We start from the raw sequence: 22,369 nt of genomic DNA, 5'->3' as shown, positions 1-22,369 counted from the left end.
AGTAACCAGGATGTCAGTAGTGACAAGAAAGGGGAGCATAATCTGAGTGAGGAGCTGTTAGGCTGTTTTCGGCTAGGAGAACTGATTTTCTTTTAAATTATGCTTCAGGCCTAATGTGAACTGTGGTTGGCCAGCTGTACAAACCAATAACCTTATTAGGAAATGAAAACGAGGAGAGAAAGAAAGCACTTCTGCACAAGAGCCACAATCTAAAATCCTAAAATGCATGATAGAAATTAATAACATCAGCTACGGCCTAAACATGTCAGGATATACGTTCTTTATATAACAAAATTCTTCAGTAGTCTTTTTTCAAGAAAAGTCTCCAGACCTTCCACTGAGGATTCCTGAGGAAAACACAGAGCAGAATCCAGAATACCTGGCCAGTGGTGTTCCACACCGACAGCCCTGCCGTAGGTGAACACCGCGGCCCCTAAACCGGAAGCTGTGACTAGGAAGCGGCTCCCGTCCAGGCATCCGCGGACAGACAGGCGACTTCTCCCCTCTCCCTGCTAGGAAGTCTGCCACTGTGTAGGGGAAGGGTAATAAGAGAAAAGAAAAAAATGTAAAATAATGAAAAGATGAAAATAAAGTATTTGTAGATGGGGAGAGGAGAGGGTGAAGGGAGGGCAGGGACAAGGGGAAAAAATGAGAACCAAGACCTGTCATGTAAAGGTACAGGATCCCAACAATGAATGTAACTGTACTGTATACCAAAAATGTACCAATAAATTCAATTAAAGCTGAAAAAAAATGTCTGGGAGATCTGAGCTGAGAGCTCCTGCCCCACTGCGGGTCCCAGCACAAAAAAGCCTCTTCTTTCTGGAAAAATCCGGTGTTACAGTACTGCATTAGCTTTTATGTGCCTTGCTCAGGGATAACACCATGAAATTTCTTATTCTGTGAAATTAATTGCACAATCTGAAATTATGTGTACAGACATAAGGAGGCAACCCCCCACCAATAAAGGTGTTTTGATCAATGTGAATATGCAAACATTAAATATTATTGAAAGGTAGTGTACTTACAATCAGTCAATACACACACCATGCTTAAAATCACATATTACACAAATATATGGATTTTTATATATTTCATTTTCCATTCATATTACATAAAATTATATAAAAACTTCAGATATGTATTTATTTATATTTATATTTATATATATACATATATAATCCCAATGAAAAGATCTATATAAGAGTTTTGTCTAACTTGGAAATATTAATGACTAGGCATGTCAATAAAAGTGAACTATTCAATTATAGTATTCATTTAATAAATTTATTTACACATAAATACTTCTACAGTATACTATAAAAATAATTAAAAATTGTGCTCTATTTCTGCGTCATGAAACCTTTCCTACACATTTTGTCATCAATTCTCATTGAGCTACAGCCAATTTTGTCAGGTAATGGTCTTACTTATCTTCAATTTTATCTTTGTTGATCTCTTGATTCTAAAAAGCTAGTTTGAAAGGTTTTTTGTTTTTAAGTTATTTTCATTTGGACTATGTAACAGTCTTAAAGGAAAGAAAACAATTAAACCAGAAATTTAATTTAAAAATTTTACATACCTGAGCTGGTTATGTTCACTGCCATCAAGCCTTTTCTGTTCCTCCTCTGATGACACCCTAAGTCTGGTTCTGTGGACACATGTATGTATTTAGTTTGAATAAACTACTTAGAATAATTAATGGTATAGTCTATGAAAGTAGAAAATAAAAACTAATATTAACAATTTTATTTTTTCTTTCCCAATTAAGAGTTTAAATTAAGCCTACTCTTTAGCTGAATGTTTATTTCTTTAGGTAATGCTTCTAATTATCCAAGACTTCAACAAATAACCTAGAGAGACACTAGGTGTCACCAGGTTCAAGACACACAAAGATCTCAAAGATTCATCTGCAAGTTCATCTACTTAGTGTAGATCAACAACCCCTCTGAAACAAAATTTAAAATTAAATCCACACTGCACACTATTCTGGACCTCACATAGTAACTTTAAACAACCTGCTGAGAGGATTGTTCATCCATAATAATTTTCAAACTTACTGTTACTTTTCACACCTTTATCTGTGAATACCCTGTTCCTTATATGTGAAATGTTTTCACTATTCTAATAAATTTCTATTTTTCTTTTAAGATTTAGTCCACTATGTGAAGTCTTCCTTGATTACGGCTGTCTTTCTTTAGATAAGCAGGGGTCTTTCTCCTCAGGACTTCCTTAATGTTTCATCAACTTTCCTACTGCATCTTTCACTTTTGAACCAGAAAGTATTTCTGTACATTTCTCTTTCCCCTGAACTAGAAGAAACAATCTTTTATCTTTACATAAGTAGTCCTTGCTTGTTTTATTCAATAATCATGGATTTCCTCTAAGTGCTATGCACTGGGCTTTTAAGAGTGTCAATCAAAGGTGTCGGGATGGCTTTTCTAGAAGGACTGCGGGAGCTGAGACTTAAAAGAGTGAGGTCAGCGAGACGGATGGCAGTAAAGAGCAAGGGCATGAAGAACAGCGGCACGAGAGAAAGAGAAGAATGGCCAGCCTACTTGTGCTTAGGATTGCTGAGAAGAACATCACCAGCAGTTTCTGAATGCCAGAGAAAGGGTACAAATAGGAAAGGAGTAAAGATGGAAAGGCAGAGTTCAGATTATTAAAAAAGCTTATTTGTAATCTTACAATGCTTGGATTTCATTGCTTGAAAGAGTGGTCCGTGGTCACATTTGCATTGGAGACAGGTATTTGAGGAAATGTTATGGATGAATGCAAGGGGCAGGAGTAGAAATAGAGGTAGACAAGTTAGGAGAAGGCCACAGTGCAAAGTAAAGATCATGCAGGCCATATCTGTTTCAAGAAGCATTTAGGATATGAAATTATCAGTGCCAGCAGAGAAGGAAGTCTTATTAAATGAATAAAGGTACACACCAGGGTCCCTGGAGGAATAAACTCTGCTCACTGACAGGGGATCAAATGAGATGTGAAATGAAAGACAGAACTGTTTAAGTTTCTTGTATTTATTTTATAGGTTTTCTGTTTTACATTTTCCTATGTCGAGGGAAATCACTTAGGTGTTTTGTTTAAATGTCCTGCTCCTCAGATCAAACAAGTTCATCCAAAAATAAAAGCAGAGCTGAGAGGGTAGCTCAATAGTAGAGCATATGTGTAGCATACAGGGGTCCTGAGTTTAATCCCTAGCAACAACAACAAAAAAAAAAAAGAAAGAAAGAAAGAGTTACTTGTATAGGTAAGTAGTTTGGGATTTACAGCTTGTAGTCACCACTCTAGAAGATAATGAAGTTAACAGGTAAGAAAATGCATAGTCTAATTACCATAGACCTGATCACATGACTGACCCTTAATCATTGAAATAGAATACAGATTAGGTGCAACTAATCTATAGAGAGTGTATACCCATAAAATTAAATTGATTTTTTTTTTTTTTTAACAAACTGGGTCTCAGTATGTTGCTCAACCTAGACTTGAATTCCTGGCCTCTGAAACTGAACCAAAATAAACTCTTCCATCTAATCTGTTTATTTCATGTACCTGGTCAGAGCCATGGAAAGCTGATCAAAATAGAAATGATAGGAGATAATATGTTTGGCTTTGGAAAGTACTTTATGAGGTTACATTGTATATACATTATAACATTGTATATATTAATATACACTATATATACTGAATTCACTTAGAATACTTGTGAATTCAGAGCTCTGAAAGTAAAAAGGTAGGTTGTGTCTGAGAAGGCAATGTTTAGATCTCTGTTTTTCATAATCGCAAAATTCTGAAAAGCATGGCAACCATTCTAAAGTTTATGCTAAATGCTAGTCTGAACAAAACTATTTTCTTCTAATTTTCTTTGTAATTTGTGTGGTTTAGTTACAGGAAGAACATAAACGCCTTGTTAAAAGGTATTCTGAACCAACCATGGTGGTGCACATTTGTAAGCCCAGTGCTCTGGAGGCTGAGGCAAGAAAATCGCCAGGATTTCGAAACCAGCCTGAGGTATACAGCCAGTTCAAGAAATCTTAAAATACATAGTGAGACTCCCCGCCGCCATCTCAAAAAATAACAAGCCAAGTGTGAAGGCACTCCAGAGGCTGAGACAGGAGGATCACCATGAGATTAAGGCTAGCCTCGGCTACATAGTGAGTTCAAGGACAGCCTGGACTATATAGCAAGACCCTGATTACATAAATAAATAAATACCAAGAAAAAATGTTTTCGGTTTGGTTGTACGTTTCTAAAGAAGAATAAAACAGAAAGCTAATTTTTGCCACAAAATGATTTTTGAAAGCCAGAGCCATAGTTTTATAAAGCCATCCAGAGATATTCTGGGGTTGACTTTACTTATTTTCTTTGCTCTGTTTTCTGTTTGTTGTGATTCACACAGGTCATGGAGAGTATAATTCCCTAATAGAAACACGGCTCCAGGAGTCATCTTTTCCATTTATGTCAAGGCCACCTTTCTAAACTCTAGAGAAGAGGACTGAGTTTGGGTCACTGACTGTGATACAAAATGACTTTTACCACCCCGCCTCGCACCCTGGTTTGCGCATGCGCCACTTTCCCCTGCGTCCGTGGAGCGTCCGTCCGTTATGCGTCAGTCCATGGATGTCCGTTGCCGTCCGTTAGCGACGGACCCTACGTTGGTCTCCGACGAGAGACGTCTGAGGTGCAGCGTCGCTGCCAGCTTCCGCTTCCTCTGCCTGTCTGTGCCGTAGAGCAGGAGCCCAGAAGAGGGCCTGTTTCAGGCCTCACCTCGGTGGAAGGCGCCTATGGAGCTGCGGAGCGGCGCAGCAATAGAGAGGAGCAGCCGGACCGGGCTCGGGCAGGGCCCAGGCCGCAGCATGGAAGGCACGGCGCGACCACCCACCCAGGAGCTGGGCATCCGGTACCTCGGGGCGAGGAGCGGGTAGGCGTTTACAGCCCAGGAAGTGAGGCGCAGAGCGATTGAAACCAGCAGGGATGACCCGATACCAGCAGAGCCAGCATTTGAACTCAGGTTTCTGAGTTAAGACTCGTTTCAGGCCCGGGTCTCATCCAGCCTCAGTTGCTGTGGTCAGGACAGACAGGATTGACCTTGACTGTGGTTGGTTCCTCTGGATTAAATCAAGAGTGGGAGTCTTTCTGGTGTTTCTTCTAGTTGAATTTATAGGTTGTGCAGCAGGTTTTCTGCCCAATTAAGCAACAGAAAAACCATTCCTGCTGACCCTGAGGGAAAACGGTTGTGTCAGGAGGCCCAAAGGGAGACCCAGATGGTGAAGAGCTGCAGCCTCCAGCCAGAATTCGACAAGAATCTGGAATCTGGCAGTGCCTGGGTGAATGAGCTTGATCATGAGGGCTCTGCAGTCGGACCGTGGCCACAGCCATGCAATTTGGACAGCAGAACACAAGTCAGTTAAGTCACCTTTCCTTCCTCCTCCATCTTCCAGCTGGATCCAAGTTCTTGAGTTCCACAGCCTTCCTGGGGCTGCACACCCACCTAGCTTCTCTCAGGATGCAGATGCAACCTTTCCCTTCTAGCTCCACTGGACAAAGGGCTGCAAGGTGAGACACTGCGGCTTTATCCACTTGGCAGAGGGACCTGGGATGGGGAAGAATGAAGCGTCCCGGGCCCTTGTAGACTCCAGGTAACTCCAAGCGTCAGAGAAGCCTGTGGCACTTCAGACTCATCTTCTCTGTGCGGGACAAAGGCAACTAGGCCAGGCTGGCCCAGCACACCACCATTCAGCTGTGCTGCTTATGCTCCCTCATAAAGCCTGTTAAGCAGGCCTGGCCAGTCGTTCCTTGCCAGGAAGTCTACACCCATCCATTATTGTGTGGTTTGTTCTGAATCTGTACTGAAAGTACAAGGGAGACATGGGAAATGGACACTTAGAACATACCAGACATTGTTTGGCGGTGGTCTTCCTGTCCATCTGAAACTATTCCCTTTGACCCTCCCTAAAGTTATGACTTGGCAATTGAAAAAATAGTCATCAAGACACAGAAAACACAGGAAGCACCATTGGACAGCCCACCCACCTCCCCCACCCGGCTGGGTTGTCTGGGTCTCTACTCTTCTCTACCTAATTGATGCCACCTTGTTTGGGTGAACCTGGGGGTCTCTTCTAGCTAGCAGGCAGGGGCAGTACAGGGCCAGCAGTCAGGCCGCAGTCGTCTTCACAGCCTTCCACATCTTCTACTGCAGGCAGGAGATGAATTAGTGTAGGAGTGGAGCAGGATGCTTCAGAGCTGGGCAGGCTATGCAGGGACAGGTGTCTTGCACATGGTCAAGGAATGCCAGGAGTGTCGGCCACCCTCCTACCCTAGGGGCTTCATTCTAGGGAGGAAGGGGTCAGTGCAACAGCAGGCTCTCTGGCCCTTCTTTCAAGAGCCAAGAGTGCATGATCTGGGGAGGATGACAGTACCACCTCCTCATTTACAGGCTTTACCCTGAATTTTAAGCTTAACCCCTTGTGGGCCTGGTGTTCAGGAGCAAAAGCTTGGCCCTCTGATGGTCAAACTTTCTGAGCCTCAGGGTTTCTGTGATTCGATGACTTTTAGTAGGTCAGTCGTAGTTATGATGCCAGGATTGGGTTCTTCCTGTGCTTGCCTGGTAAACAACTCAAGAGGAAGATTAGGAGAAGGTATATCCAAAGGGAGCCATGAGTGCCACAAGGTCTGCTTTAGTGTTTTGCCACAAGGTCTGCTTTAGTGTTGGTGGTGTTGAGGGGTTGTGGTTGGGAAGCTTTCAGACTACATTCTGTAGGTCAGATGAGAGGGAGGAGAGGAGTACCTGCCCACCCTGACCTGCTGCACCAATAGAATAAGGGTAGCGTGCCTTGCTGTGCAGCCAAGCAAGGTCACGTTCTGCCTGGGAAGTACTGGGAAACCTCTTCCCCAACTCGAAGTCAGTGATCTTGGTATTACCAAGTAGTGCAGTAAGATGTCATGTTTGATTGCGGTCTCTGTGGACAAAACCCTGGTCATGACAATGTTGCATAGCACCTGCGAAATGGAGAAAGAATCTCTGGGGCACTGCCTCTGTGAGCACCTTGATGGCCGCCTGGACGTTTTGCTTCAGGTCTCCTGCACTCTCAAGTTCTCTTACAAGGTATAGTTTTATGGATTTCAAAGACCTCCAGTAGTTGGATGACTTTGGGGTGCTGTAGCTCCTTTAAGAGCTCTACCTCAGCAGTAATGAAGGCAGGTTCCAGTTTCTCCTTCTGTAACACCTTAAAGGCTACAGATGTTGCAGTGGCATGATGTCTCCTCAGGAACCTTGCCAAAGCCAGCCTCTGCAATAAAGCTTACCACGTGATAGTTTTGATAGTAAGCCTCTTCTTGAAGAAGCTGACTGTGGGGCGCAGCCCTGACGATAGTTTCTTGTGGTCATCATCCAACTGGGTATTTTGTAGCTGACTGACATGTGGCAAAGGAAGCTGTTCCCTTTTCTGCAAGCCAGGAAATGAGACAGGGGCCAGGAGCCTCATATCCCATTCAAGGGCACCCACATGAGCTGTACTTCTACAAGGTTCTCAGTCTCACCTTCATGCCAGGGCTTCTCAAGCCTTTGACACATGGACCTTTATGATACATTTAGGATCCAGACCATAAAACCACCTTAAATAACTTTTCCTTCTCAAGGGTTTCAAGAAGGATTAGGAGGTGATGAGAATCAGATCACTTTTAGCCTGAGCACCTGTCCTGCTCTTGGCCCTACAGAATTTTATACCTGCCAGACCCTGGAAACTGCTGAGGATACACTGTGAGGGGCAGGGACATATCAAGCAGTTACATGTGGGTGACCAGAAGCCACATGAGCTAAGAAAGGCACCAGCTAGGATTTGCCTGTGGATCGCAGGAGGCCATCAAGCAAACCAGAGAGGCACAGAGTGCAAGTGACTGACCCACAGTGCTCGAGTCAGGAGTCACCCACCGGGGTAGAGGGCACTAGAGAAAGTTGGGGACTGTGTGGCAAGCCAGAAAACCGTATTCTTTCCAATGGCTTCTGCTGATTGCTAACCCTTCCAGATGAGCCTAGATTCCCTCTGGTTCTGGAATGCTGATTGAGATATTTGTGTTGGCAACTAAGTCAACATTTTTAACAAAATATATGTCAGAGCTGCTGTGGTGGCACACGTCTGTCGTCCCAGCCCTCAAGAGGCTGAGGCAGGGGTATTACGAATTCGAGGCCAGCCAGCCATGCCAAATGAAGGATCATGCTCTAACTGCTCTGCTTTGTGAGACTGTCCAAAACAAATAGGGGGGTGTGTGCGTTTGTGCACGTGCGGGTGCGTGCACATGTTCCTATATGTGCATATATCTCAATAGGGCAAACGAAAGCCAGCAATCAACTCAATGGAGACCAGGGCTGGGTTTGTGGTGTCTGCATTAGGAATCAACTGTTACATGGCTGCCTAATGACAGCAATAATAAAAGCTGACAACTGAGCCTTGAGCAGTGGTACACACCTGTAATACCTGCTTCCTGGCAGGACCATTAGTTCAAGACTTCTTTGGGAAAGTTAACGTGGCCCTGTCTCAAAAAATAATAAAAGGCTAGGAAAGTAGCTCAGTGGTAGAGCACCCCTGGGTGACATCTCCAGTACCCCCAAAAAACAAAAGGCTGGCATAGGCTTCATGGGCTCAAATCTCTTATATGAAGTGCTTCACATGGGTCATTTTAAGTATCCCAGAAACCCTGTGACAAAGCACTGTACTACTCCTGACAGCATGGAGGAGGATTCAAGCCCTGGGTCAGGGCAATCAAGGCATAGGCCCCTTGCTTTATCATTTTTCACATGTGAAAAGTGCTCCAGGCCCTTGTCGGTCCCTAGAACTGAAGCCCTTTATCTCCCGTCGCATCACCTTTCAAGTTGTGACAATCTTGTCCAAACATGTATGTGATTGTTCTTTTGAGTTTGTGATATGTGGGGAGAGCTGCCTAAACTACGACCTCAAGTGTGCGAGGGTCTTCCGTTTCTCATCATGAGGCACACATTTGTCACACAGAAGGTATTCAATAGGCATTTCGAGTTGGTGGAGTCAGTGACACTTTTTTCTCTCTCCTTTTAGAGGAAGTCAGACATTGGGTTTTATATCAGAGGATTGTCTCAACTGGCCCCTGAGAATGCTCACATTGTAAGACAGGAGTGTAGCAAGGAGTTCCTATTAGGAACCCCTCTTCATCCAAAAACCAGATAAACACTGAAAACACTTGGAAGCAGAGTGGACAATGTTTGCAAGGTCCTGGTAGGGAAAGCAGCTGAGTGCTGCCAAGGTGCAGTACACTTGTACTGAAGTCCTGCGCATATTATCAGTACTTTGGCTGGTGGGCCTCGCTCTGCCAAGGAAGTGCTGCTCTCTGGCTCCTTTGGTTGTTGTTGGCTCTTTTAATTTTTATTTTTTTGTCTGACAAAAACTTAGCTGAGTCAAGAAACTGATAAGTGGTTTTTACTACTCTGCCATACAGAAGGAAGAAGTTGGAGACATTTGTAGAATATGGATTCATTTGAACCATAATGTTAAGTGAAATTAGACACACAAGGTTAAATATTGCATGGTTTCTCTTATATGAGAAACTCAGAAGTATAAACTAAAGATCAAATAAAGGACAGATAATAGAAAACTTGGAGATAGAACTTGTGCAAAATGGAAGTAGACCAAGACATGGGGTGGGGGAGGAAATGAGCAGGGCACTAAAAGAAGATACGGAATGTACATGTATCAACTCCCCGTGGTGAATGGAGCCGTTGTGTACTGCAAACATGTACTAATATAAAAAGTGTTTTTTTAAATGAAAAACAAATGGATATTGTTTTAAATTACTTTTTTCATTGCTCAGATAGATACCTGACACCCAGAGTTAAAGGGGGAAAAGTTCATTTGGCTTATTGTTTGTAGAGGTTTCAGTCCATAATCAGCTGGCTTAAAGACAGAGTGGCACAAGGCACGGGGCATCAAAGAGGTGAAACATTTCATGGCACCGACAGTAGCAAAAGCAACAAGGGAACCTTAACAGATTCTTTCTGTCCCTTTTGTCTTACCCAGAACTACCGGAATTAGGGTGATGCCAATCCAGTCAGTGGATTGATTTACTAATCAAACACCCTTAATCTCAGCATCACACACTCTAGATTTAACAACCTTTGAAAAAGCCCTATGACCACATGAGGCTCTGAGGGGACATCTAGACACAAACTATAACATATTGTGATAGTTAAGTGATTGTCAGTTTGAGTAAGAAACACCCAACTAATCAGCATAGTTCTAGGTGTGGCTAAGGAGACTTACTGAAAACAGAAGGAAGGCCCACCCTGGCTAGGCTTGTCACCTGAGTGGGAAGTGGAGGAGGGAAGCATGCTTCTGTTTTTTCAAAGGAGCCCTAGTCTTCACCTCTAGTCTTTCAGAAGACATTGTCTTCTGCCTTCCAGCACAGACCCTTCAGCCTTCTGTCGTCCACACTTAGGCCTCCTGCTACCGATTTGCACAGAACACAGTAGTGAGCTCCAGGCCTTTAATTGGCTTCTTTGGATCTCCAGCACACGGACAGCCGTTTTGCGCTCTTCCACACTTTATTCTGTGGGCGGCCATTGTAAGCCAGTCTTGTGAATCCTTATATACTTACATATCTTGCATTAAATCTATTTCTCTAATGAGCAAAGATTGATAATAGATATTTATCATCAATTTTCAAATTCTCAGATCTTTGTCAAGCTAATAGAATTCCAATCTGAAAGAAATCTGAAAATAAAATTTTCAATTTTTAGAGTGTAAGCAAAAATGCAAATGCAACTAACTTGTACAAATTGTTTCTTCAGAGAAGTGGTCCCATATCCTCTGCCTCTAAAATATGCTACTTTTTCATTCTGTAGCAAAATATTGCACTAGTGTTTTACATGTATTATCCTTGCCATTCAGTCAGACAAGCTTAATTATCATGTATTTTGATTTTTCTACATTTTCATGTATTACTATTGCTAACTGATTCACTCAGCAATCTTTATTACACATTTTTTTCCAAGAAAGCATTGTTTTAAGATTCGTCAGGGACATGAATTTTTGTATTAACAAAATTAATGTCTAAGTTAAATATAAATATTGTTGACAGAAATGTGTAGTCTCAAGACATGACCTTTAATGAATATATTACTTTAAAAACTATTTTACTTACAATAAGATGGTCTTTCTTCAATACCCTAATATCTTCAAATTCACTTTTTGAGTCCTTGTATAAGCATCAGTTTATAAGAAAAGTGATTCCCTTAAGGCATCTAATTGTTTCATGTAAAAATAGAGTAAGTCTAGGTCCACACTGAATCCACAAAGCATAGAGTTACATGAGATAGAAAATGAACACACAACAAAATATTTTTGCATTACAAAAAGTGTCAGATTTAAATTTTTTGAGGCAAATAAAAGAAAAAAAAAAGTAATGGAGGTGAATGTTAGACCCACTTCCTCCTTAACAGCCCCTTTATCATTTGACATCCTTGAACCTTCTACATGGTTTAAAATAATGTTTCTAAATTGCAATCTAAGACTCGAGTTCAAGATCCATTTGAGGGCTGCAAGCAGCCAAATAATACTAGGTTTTTGCTGGTTTTACTTTCCTTCTTTAAGTGTGTGATGTGTCATAATGCCACAGTTCTAATGATGAATGGGGCATAGCTCTAATTGCTATTAGCATGCATGTGCAGGGTTGTATTTTAAATCTTTCAGGTTTAATTTCTAATATAGTAAATATTAATAAATACAACACACTTTAAAACAAAGTATCTGAGAGGCCAAAATATCTCAGTGAGATTAGCAGCAAAATACAGCCTTTCTGGTGCCTGGAATCAAGAAACCTGGAAAACAATTTGGTTAGTAGAAAAAAGTATCAGGAAGAAAGAAGCTGAGAGAAAAACTAGAAACTGCAGAAACAGCACAACACAGAGAAAAGGATGAAGCTGTCTGGAAAGTTCACTTCAGCTCTCAGGAAGCTAACAGAAGGTAAGTGTAGGGAGCAGGGAAGGGAACATTATCAGAACCTGGGTCCTGATCTGTGAGCCACCACAGCACAAGGTGAATTCAAGAACAGACAGAAATGAGACAGCCTGGAGAAGCTGAGTCTTGGTTCCTAGTCAGTGCTATTGATGGCAACAAAGACAAAGATCCTGTATTTAATGAATACAATTTGGGGAAGGAAGAGGGAGATAGGGTGTGCTTTGAAGTCATCTAGTGAATTACTGCTGGGTACCTGGCATGATGGCACCAGGCAAGGCTATCAGGGAGTAGGCTCTGCTTATCTTGCTAGGATAGGAAGAAACCAGTACTGGGAGGTGCAATTAGCAAACAACCCACAAGGTCAGTGAGAAGCGATAATTCAGGGCAAAGGATTATAATTGGATTCGCACTGACCTCAGCTGCACATAATTCAGCAGAGCCCTGCCACTTCACCGACCAGGACTTAGGCTTCAGTGACAGCCATTAGCAAAGGAGCAATGCTAGCCCAACTCTGCTAGCTGTCTTGCCGGTTTGAGCCACGCAGGGCTTCGGTCTGACTCCTGATAGAAAACAATACAGCCGGATTAGGGAGGCAAGAAGCATGTGCCACTCATAGCCCACTAGTACTGGGCAGGGGCGTCTCCTACACTGAAGTCCAGTTGACCTTCCAGCCCCCATTACTGTGAAGAAAAAGTCTCCCCACAAAGTAATACCGGAGCTAATTACCTTTTGAAAAGGTAAGTTTAACATTTTGAGAATTCTGCTAAATATCAGTATATGCATATACATATGTCTAACCCTAGAAAACTACAGGGTATTATCCGGTATTTTATAAATCAAGAATAATTTTGATATAAAAATTAGGTGTTTCTAAAACATTAACTGGCTACTATACTTTGGATATGGCTGGTGGGCAGTGGTGAAACTTTAAGGAGTAAAACCCTGTATGAGAAGTTTCAGTCTCTGGGGGGCTGTCCTTGAAGGATACTATGAGACCCCAGTCTATTTCTCTTTCTTCCTGTTTTCACATCCCAGACACAGGGTGGAGGGCTTTGCTCCACCACATCTCTGCCATGATGCACCACCTCCTATAAGCCTAAAGCAATGGGGTCAAAGAACCATGGACTGAGGCCTCCAAACCCACGAGGCAACATCAACCTTTCATTTTTATCAGTCGATTATCCAGTATTTTTATAGTGATATAAAAGTAGCACACAGGCTGCTCTTGTTAACAAAAATAGATTCAGAGATTATGAAGAAAATATTAGCAAATTAGTTCTTTATGAGTAGGTGCCTGTCACTAAGCATGTGTGGTTCCCCACTCAGAGTGGTGTGTCAGCCTCACAGGACCAGTTCTGCCTGGTGCCACCCTGGACCGACCGCACTGGAACCTGCACCCCCGCCACCCGGGTCTGGCCCAGGAGCAGGCACTGAAACGGGCCCACCAAGGTAAGACACACAGGTCTCTCAAAACAGCCATGAGGCTATATAAATAAGCCTTGGATTTGGCCTTGACAATGGAAGGAAAAGAAACCATGGCACAACTCAAGACCCTGTTATACAAAAGTATTCATTCCAACTCAGTTCAGAAGAGTAAAGAAGCAAAGCAGCTCTTGGGAGAAGAAAAGATAACATAAATATAAGGAGAAAAAGCGAGAGATCACATGAACTAGGAGTCCAGAAGAGAACTTCAATTTCCTCCAGAGAAGATTTTATCGAATTCTAGTCAAACGAAGAAAAAGAAAACACACTCCTGAAAGCAGTAGTGAGATTCAGGCAGAGAAAGAACACAAGAGCTTTATTTTTATTCCTATTGATCTAGAGACTCGGTGACTATCAAATGCCCGATGGATTTAGTATTATGAAAAAAAGATCAAGTATGCCTGTCATTGCGCACAACAAGCTGAAGATTATTTCAAATTCATGTGTATCCAATGCCACTGCAGATAATTAAAAAGATACAAAGGAGCTATTGCTTCAAAACTCATTGTAAAAAAAAATTCAGTGTTCATTTGAACAAATAAGGCAATCCTAAAGTTGTGGTCTTCAGTCACCTTCATATAGGTCAATCCTTCCTCTAGACTTTATGTTGGCAAGTCCTGCGTGAGGCCCCGACTGTTGGATTCCTTAGCACACAGGAGGGGTAACTAAAAAATGTTCATGATCCCCAGGAAGCACTGTTGTTGTTCCAGATAGCTCTTCGAGACGGCAGTAGCTTGTCAAAGGGGAGATGGTATAGCGGCTTTGGCAGTATCCCGGCGAGAGAAAAAACAAAGTAAGTTTCTAAAATTACAAGCAATAATACCGCTTATGTTGAGATTGGGGAAAGAGCGGAAAGGAGCCTGGTCCTGCATTCTTTGTCCTAGCCTCTCAGCCCCCTGAGCCATGTGCCTCTTTTATGAGACTCTCACCTAGGATAGCCACTGACAGGACCAGGCTCCATGGAGCAAAAGGGCTGGCTGAATGTACCCGATGTGGATACCAATGTTAACAGTGTGCATTTTCACTTCTGATTAGCTATACCTGGCCAGAATAGAAGTCTTTACTTACTATTATTATTTCGTATCAGGGCCCAGCATCTCCCACATCCTGCATACATGCCTGTTAACACATCCCAGGCATCTGGACTGGCCCCAGTGTCTCCTCAATGGGTGGCAAGGAAAAATCTTCCATGTAGGTAGTTACAAGGTAAAAATGAGGTAGAAATGAGGGGTCATCCCCATGCCTCCTCTTGCCTCACATTGAAAATTTGAATTGTGTGATTTATCAGTGGTTTAAGTATTATTATGTCCAAGTCCTGTCCTACCCTTTGTGCTTTTCCTGCAAAGAGGTCAACCCACCAAGATGGAAGATGCACACACTGAAGTTATTTTGCCAGAATTTGCAAGATTGCTGTCTGAAAAGACAAAATGAGATCTCTGAAGATAATGAACAAGGTGAGTGGAAAGGATGACAGAGAAGAACTGAGAAGAAAGGGTAGGAGGAGAAAAGGTGGTTCTCCCTAGTCTACAGATGTGCCTGTGTTCCTACTTTATATGGAGATATGCAAATGAGAGTTTATGCAAATGAATGTGTGTGAATGTATGTGAGGGAGACAGGAAGGGGGCATATGACAAGAAAGCAAAATCGAGACTATTAGAAAAAGGGAAGAGGCTGTAAAAGGACTGGTAATGGGATGGAAGTGCATTAGGCACATCAAAACCCACACAAATGTGAAACTAGGGGCAAGGCGCAGGGCTAAGGAGACAAAGGGGTAAAAGTGATGATTTTTTATGTATATACAAATTGCCAAAATTAATCCATTAACCTGTTTCACCATATGCGTTTGTAAAAGATGTGGGAAAAGCAGGGGGTATTGTGTGGGAGTGAATGTTTTCATGGAATATTCTTGAAAACTGTAAATTTTCCATTTCTTCCTGAGTACCTAGTGCTTGCAGCAGTGCCCAGTGTGGCCCCTCTGGTTTAAGAGCCCATTGATATGGGGCAGATGCTATGTTCCATGCTGCATAACTGCAGCTTCTGAAGGCATGCTGCCCTCCTTTCCTCTGTGACACCAGGACACTGGCTCAGTGGACTTCCTGGGAAAACGCAGCACAATTCATCAATTAACAAGACTGAAGATAATTAAAATTTAGATGTGTGTGTACATGTAGGATGGTTATATGTACTTTCAAGCATTTTTTACTTTCAAATATGGAACAATTGAAGTGTTTACAATGAACTCCTTTAAGACTTTAATCACCAGCAATTAGCAGCAGTAAAAGACAGGAGAAGCAAGAATAACACCTAAAATTCACTCCCAGCTTGCATTTTGCCAGACACTCTTCTAAGTTTTCCTGGTATTAACCCAACTTTCACAATCTCACAATTATCTCATTCTCCAGATGAGAGAAATGAGGGAGTTTTAAGCATAAATGACTTACATGAAAACACACTCTGCAATATTTCTCAAAACAGCTCTTTTTTGTGGGGCGGGGGTTGCAGGGATCGAATTTAGACCCTTGCACTTGTGAGGCAGACTACAAACCCACTGAGCCAAATCCCCGGCACCAAAATATCTCATTTTTAGAAATACCAAACCATGACTTTTTACCTTTGAAGTGTATGTACAAATTTCTTCTCACTGAAGCTTCATCTATTTCCAAAACATTGTGCAGTTCTCACTACAGCTTAGTAACTGTACCAAGGCTTAGTATATGATTCTGTGAAATAAACTGTAACCTGGTAGTGCTCAAACCTGGACTTTTAAGGATGTAGATGTCTCCATGTAGAGAACAGGTGCTACTTCACCCGAACTATGTGAGAAGGTGTGAGACAAGCACTTGCAAGGGTAAACTTGTGATTCCCTTAGCAGACTGTTCAAGCAGAATCCAAGTGTCCCCTCATTTGTCCCTGTGCACCGTGGCAATGTCTGAGCCTATGATCTTCTTGGTTCGGAGTTTCTATAAGTTTACGTGGCTTCTCAGAGGCATTGCTTCTATAGTGCCCAGGGATATCTTCGCCATAGGAGCTGCCGTTGGGTCAAAGAGCGTGCCAAAGGACAATCAGGGCCAGGCTGTCATGGAGTGGTGGTGCTCTAGATAACCCAAATTTCTCCTCTGCTGAGGAAAAACACTAAATTTCAGTACATGGTTAAAGCCTCTTTCTCCAAAGCAATTCCTGGATATTGGACAAGTTTGCTTAATAAAAAAAGATGACTATGAACACAGAAATGCCACATAAGACCTAAAATGAAGGCCAAGGAAAAGGAACGATCTAATTTATTTGCAGAAACATTAATTCCTAAGGGACGAGTAAAGCAATTTTAAGACGTTAAATTTTAGATGGACAGGGTGGTGATTGCTTACTTTCACATAATGTTCCATACAATAATTTTCTGAAGATTAAATATTATATTTTCATTTTATTTTTCAGTGTCAAAAATATTTACGAAGAGTTTAGTAGTGTTATAATGGTCAGAAATCAACTTTGTTTTGTTTTGTTTTATTTTTGGGTACTGGGGATCAAACTCGGCTCAGAAATCAACTTTAATACAAGCAACAAACTGAAAAGGTAAATTCACTGTGCAAACCTGCCTATGTGCTCATAAGAAAATTTAATGGTAATTTGATTTCATTTAGAAAACATATACTGACTCCTACTTTCTACTAGGAGTAAGCAACATATTGTAAAAACTCAAAAGTCTGTCTTTAAAATTAATATTTTTTCCTAAAATCATGAGATGGAGGCTGTATTTGCAGGCCTCCAGAGGACTCGACCCAGCTCTGTATGTGACAGAGAGCCAGATCAGTAAATTGGTTTCCATGGGCAGAGGGAGGCTGGGCAGTCCCACCATGGCCATCTGCAGGCTGAAGAGCCAGAGAAATCAATAGCCGCTCAGTCCCAGAAACTGGAGACCTCACAAAATTAGGGACCAAGGGTGCTGCCCCAGCCCAAGGCCAGAGGCCTGCATGCCCCGTGGAGAGGCTACTCTGAGGAACAGAATCCGGAGTTTGACATCTGCAGGTGATGGTAGCAGCAAAAAGGTAGCTCCTCAAGAGGAACTGAGTCTGCTCATGTGCGACAAACTTCATTTTTCTCACCCATGAAACAAAAAAGTTAAAATTAGAAATAGTGAAGGTACTTCCTCCAAATTCGTATGTTCTTCTGGCTGTGTCTACAATTCAGCTTCTATTGTACTCTAAAAATCTTTAATAGTCAAATATTATAATCGGACATTAGTAGTCACTTCACATGAATGTATGCCGCTTGTATCATACTATGTACAACCTGGTGACTTTAGAAGTTGTTTAGTTGCTAAAGTACAGTTTATATGGAGGACACACAACTTACATTTATCACTGTATTCACTCTACTGTGCTGCTCTGAAAAATACCCCAAAATTCATTAACATTATTATGAGGGAACTTTGCTATGGAGATAATTTCATCTGTACTCCAACTGAGACTTTTACTAACTTAACAGTTTACTTGAACAGCTCAAAGAAGCCCAGACCAATAAATTTTAAAAGTGTTGTCAAATGACTATAAGATTTTTATTTAATCAATGAGTTTAACCACTTTTAGTTTCCCAGATGTGCTAGGTATTTGATCACGTCAGGGAAGAGCTCGAACAAAGCAGACATTGTAAAACTTGGTCTTTATTACTAAAACTGGAAAGTCTGAAGATTGGAAATTTGACCTGATATTTTCTTCAAATGGAAACAGATTCAAACCAGAGCGGGTGCTGGAAGATGTTCATGATGTCATCATGGGCATGTCCAAAGGCTATTGTGAAATAGGGAAAATCACCTTCTGATCTCAGCTCCTCCAGCCTGCGAATGCAATGTCCAAGAAAAGCCCTAGGTTATTCCTTCAGCAGTGCTTTGCATTCCTCCCTCATACTGATTCCAAAGACATTTTTCAAGAATGTGCCTTTATATGCTTCATTGTATCTGCAATGATAAAGGGAAATAATATGATTAAGGGTGAGAGGGAACGGTGTGCGAAACCGTTCTGGGTTACCTGCTATGTGAAACATTCTGATCTTTCCAAGACTTCATTTCCTATTGGTAAAGTAGACATGCATGCTTTAGCAGTTTCTGGCACAAAGCCATGCTCTTGGAAAGAGAGGCCCGTAATCACCTGGGTCCATCTGCAGAATGATTTCAGTGTCACCAGGCCTTGGCCCCAGTAAGGATTTCTATCTTGTGTTACTTGGTTAATACTCTGTACCTATAAACAATGCACTCCTCCTTTTGAAATTCTCCAAGCTGCTGGCTTATTTTTGGGATCAACAGAGGGCATGGCCACTGGAGGTAATTAAAGGTGGTGATTTGATGTCAGCTCCTGTGTTAGAGAAGATGAGTGGAGGTTATATAAGTCATATATGGTCATATAAGACTTATATGGTCATATAAGTCCATCTGCAGTGGAGCTAGTGGGGTGTGTCAACCAGGAATCAAATGCCAAAGGGAAGAAACAAAATTGTATTTTGGAAGTAGAATTTGAGGAGTACATGAGTGAACCACAGAAAATCAATGTGAATATTTATTCTATCTATTTATTTATCTCTATTTTTTAAGAGATGGAAATTTAAAAACACTACGAATTAACTAATCCGGGTGAATTCTGGAAGAACTGAACACAAAACTGGACTATCTTAGAGCCCTTAAAATTTTATATGTGTAGAGCAGGGCACGATGGCACATGCCTCTAATCCCAGCTCTTCGAAAGCAGAGGTGGGAGAACTGTCACAAGTTTGAGGCTAGCCTGTTGTACACAGTGAGACCTTGTCTTAAAGAAGAAATTTTATGTGAGGAAGTGGGTCTTGGACAAGACTGCCACGGAGGTAAACTTCCATTAAACTTCCGGTTTAGAGTGAAAGCTTTCCAGTTGCTCTGGGGTTAGAGATCATTTGAGATGTCATGAATTTCTAGGGTTATTTTTTCTTTTCCTGTGTATAAGTAAATTGTGCATTTCTTAGGATAAAAGTAGATGGTTCAGGAAATGAAAATAAAGCCTAGAAATGCTAGATTGAAAGGTTTGTGCTATATTTTTAAGGTGGTTACCAATAGTGTTAACATCAGCTACTCCAAAGGGTGGATTGATTAGTTATGGGTGAAAGCTGATAGAGCATGCTAGGGAGGAGAGTGAGCGGTCTCAGCTAAAGATCATGGTTAGATTTAGAGTGCACTGGTGTCCACAGAGGAAAGGAAAGTGAATGTTTAATCATTATGAACAGCAGCAGAAATTCTATTTGGAGATTTTTTAAATTTTGCAATACTAGTGATTGAACCCAGAGCCTTTGCCTGAGCTACATCCCCAGACCTTCTTCATATGTTTATCTAGAGACAGGGTCTGGCTAAGAAGCACAGGCTGGGTCCGATCTGGTTATGCTTCTACCTCGGCTTTCCAGAGTGCAAGGATTACAGCTGTGTGCCACCACACCCAGAATAAGTAGTTTGTAATTTAGTAAGAGAATGCTCATAATTGTCTGATGCTGAGGCTCCAGGGTGATTCAGCTACGTAATTAAATTACAATGCTGATAAAACTGTATGGTATTCATACTGGTATTAGGGAAGCCAGAGATGGAGGGAAGGAAGGAAAATGGGATTTTTAAATGGAGAGAATTGTAGGGGAAGATGGAAATGGAGCTTTTGCAAATAGTAAGGGAAACAAGTTGAAGGAAATAGGGTGGGTGGGGAAGGGGACAAAAAGAATTAAGGTATGTTATGCGCGTGCACAAATATCCCATGAAAATATAATCATTATGTACTGTAAACATGTACTAATAAAAGCTTACTACTAAAAAAGGAATGCAAAAGGTAAAACCATGTGTCCCAGGATCCCTTGAAATATTAGCACTATGTTTACTCAGCAATATAATTCCTCGACTCGTAAAATACAGTGCTAGATGTATTGGAGAAAGAAAGGTCTTGTGAGAGCTGGAAAAGAGGTAAATCATTCACATCTTCAGAGTATTTATCACTATATAATATTCACATTTACACATGCATGGCAACACAGAGTAAATCTCTTCTTTTCTATTCCTTGATACTGTTTTGGGCCTCTTCTTATTCTTCCATTGCTTTAGGAAAAACTTAAGAGATTTATAGTAATCTATTTCTTACAGAGCAATACTATTCAACAGAAATATAGTATGAGTCACATATGCCATTTGAAAAATTTTACTAGCAATATTCAAAACAGTAAAAATATGTGGGACTATCAATCTTAATATGTGTAGTTTATACAAAGTATTATGATTGCAATATAGAACAAAGATAAAATTATTAAAGTTTTTTATATTCTTTATTTACTGGATTCTAACATAATTAGTCTCTGAAATCCATTATATGCTCTCTAATTACTGTACATCCAAATCTGAGCTGACCACACATCAAGTGTTCGGTATTCCCATGTAGGAAGTGGCTACTGGGGTAGACAGCCTCCCTGGAGAATTTAAATTCTTCTACAGTGCATCTCACTGCTTTCAGAATCTCCTATGATACCATGAGTGACATTAACCCAAGAGAAAGAATCCTTTTAAAAACAAATCAAATTAAACTTACCTTTAGCTATTTCAGGGGAATCAATCAGTATCTTTAATTATGTAGAGAAGTTCTTGTCTCAAAGAGGATCTCTGAACTAGCCCAAAGCCGTTCCATCCAAGGGCACGTCTAGAACTACGGGAAGACAGAAGGTACGAGCAAAACGTTCCAGAGCCCAAGCACGGGTGCTGAGAAGTGGGTGCACAGCCCCACGGATCCTGCTCACTGCACGGGAGCCATTCCTTCCAGCCTTTCGCTGTACAGCTGGTGTGGAAGGGCACAGGGTTAACCTTGCCTTTCTTTTGCAGTAGTCTCACTCTTGCTTTCCTGCTTTAGGATTCTTAGAATCTGACCTGAGGGTGGGGGGTACTAAGCAACATCCTTTACCCCTAAGCCTTAAGTAATAAGCAGGAAAAAAAAATCAAAAAATGACTTTTACAGGCTGGTTATTTCAGAAGTTCACTCCCAAGCCTTTCCTGATGCTATTTTTTTACTTGGTCTGAGGTCTTTTTCTTTGCTCATCATGAACTTTAGTAAACCCACTCGCAGATCTTCCAATTTATGGATCACCTGTAACTCTGACACCAACCTGAGAGTTTACCAACCAACCATTATTTTGGAAGCTGGTTGAGACCTATGGGGAAAAATGTGCCACTAAATATATTTTGTAAAATTCTCAATATTATTCAGATCTTAGTTTTTTTGAGATGCAGTATTATAAGACTTTAGGGTACAATATTAATACATAATATTCTATCTATGATAGAAATACACAAATAATATAATTTTCCTCACATCCTTGTCAGTAGCTTTAACCAAGCAGAGAAGGTCTTGTCTCAAACACGGGCACCAGTCTCAGCTCAAATCACACAGTCTTTTGATTTTCATCTCATTATTGCTTTCTCCTCATCCCCTTCCAAGGTTACACTGTATTTTTATTTCATTGTTTGAATTCCCGTGCCATTACTAACTGTATGCTTCTGATCTGCACATCTTAAAATCCATCTTCATTCAAAGCTCATTTCATGACATTGATCTCTATTTCTTTATTTGCATTTAAAATACCTTAGAATCACAGAGTGAGAGAGACTTTTGGAATCTTCGAAATTGTCTCGTACAATTTCCTAATTTCATACTTGAAAACACTGGTCTAGAGACACTTAAAAGACATTAAGTTCACAAAGCTCAGGTTCCTGATCAAGACGTGAACTGATTCAATTTTTCACTCCTTACAAAAGCTAACGGGGTGCACGGTGTACACGGTTTGGTGCCCCGTGACCCTGACTTCATGTATACTGCTGCCCTGCTGCTCGGGCACGGGAGCACACAGGCTTCCTGCCACCCCCAAACATC

At 41.4% G+C, this 22,369-nt stretch overlaps 2 long non-coding RNA genes across 2 annotated transcripts; one reads left to right on the top strand and one right to left on the bottom strand.

Annotated features, from left to right (window-relative positions):
• Window positions 1-460: 460 nt before the first annotated feature.
• On the bottom strand, window positions 461-4,633 carry LOC104849223. The gene is made up of 3 exons (XR_776688.1): window positions 4,555-4,633; window positions 1,583-1,651; window positions 461-527 (listed from the first exon to the last, which is right to left on the bottom strand). It is a non-coding gene; the product is annotated as an uncharacterized LOC104849223 (long non-coding RNA).
• Window positions 4,634-5,487: 854 nt separating this feature from the next.
• Window positions 5,488-16,813, top strand: LOC104849224. The gene is made up of 3 exons (XR_776689.1): window positions 5,488-5,559; window positions 14,177-14,259; window positions 14,813-16,813. It is a non-coding gene; the product is annotated as an uncharacterized LOC104849224 (long non-coding RNA).
• Window positions 16,814-22,369: the final 5,556 nt, after the last annotated feature.

The sequence above is a fragment of the Fukomys damarensis genome, unplaced genomic scaffold, assembly GCF_012274545.1.
Source record: "Fukomys damarensis isolate Sample0158 unplaced genomic scaffold, DMR_v1.0_HiC HiC_scaffold_19, whole genome shotgun sequence".
In the NCBI taxonomy this organism is placed as follows: Eukaryota; Metazoa; Chordata; class Mammalia; order Rodentia; family Bathyergidae; genus Fukomys; species Fukomys damarensis.
The sequence above is the reverse complement of the archived record's forward strand: the minus strand, read 5'-3'. Positions and strand labels throughout refer to the sequence as shown.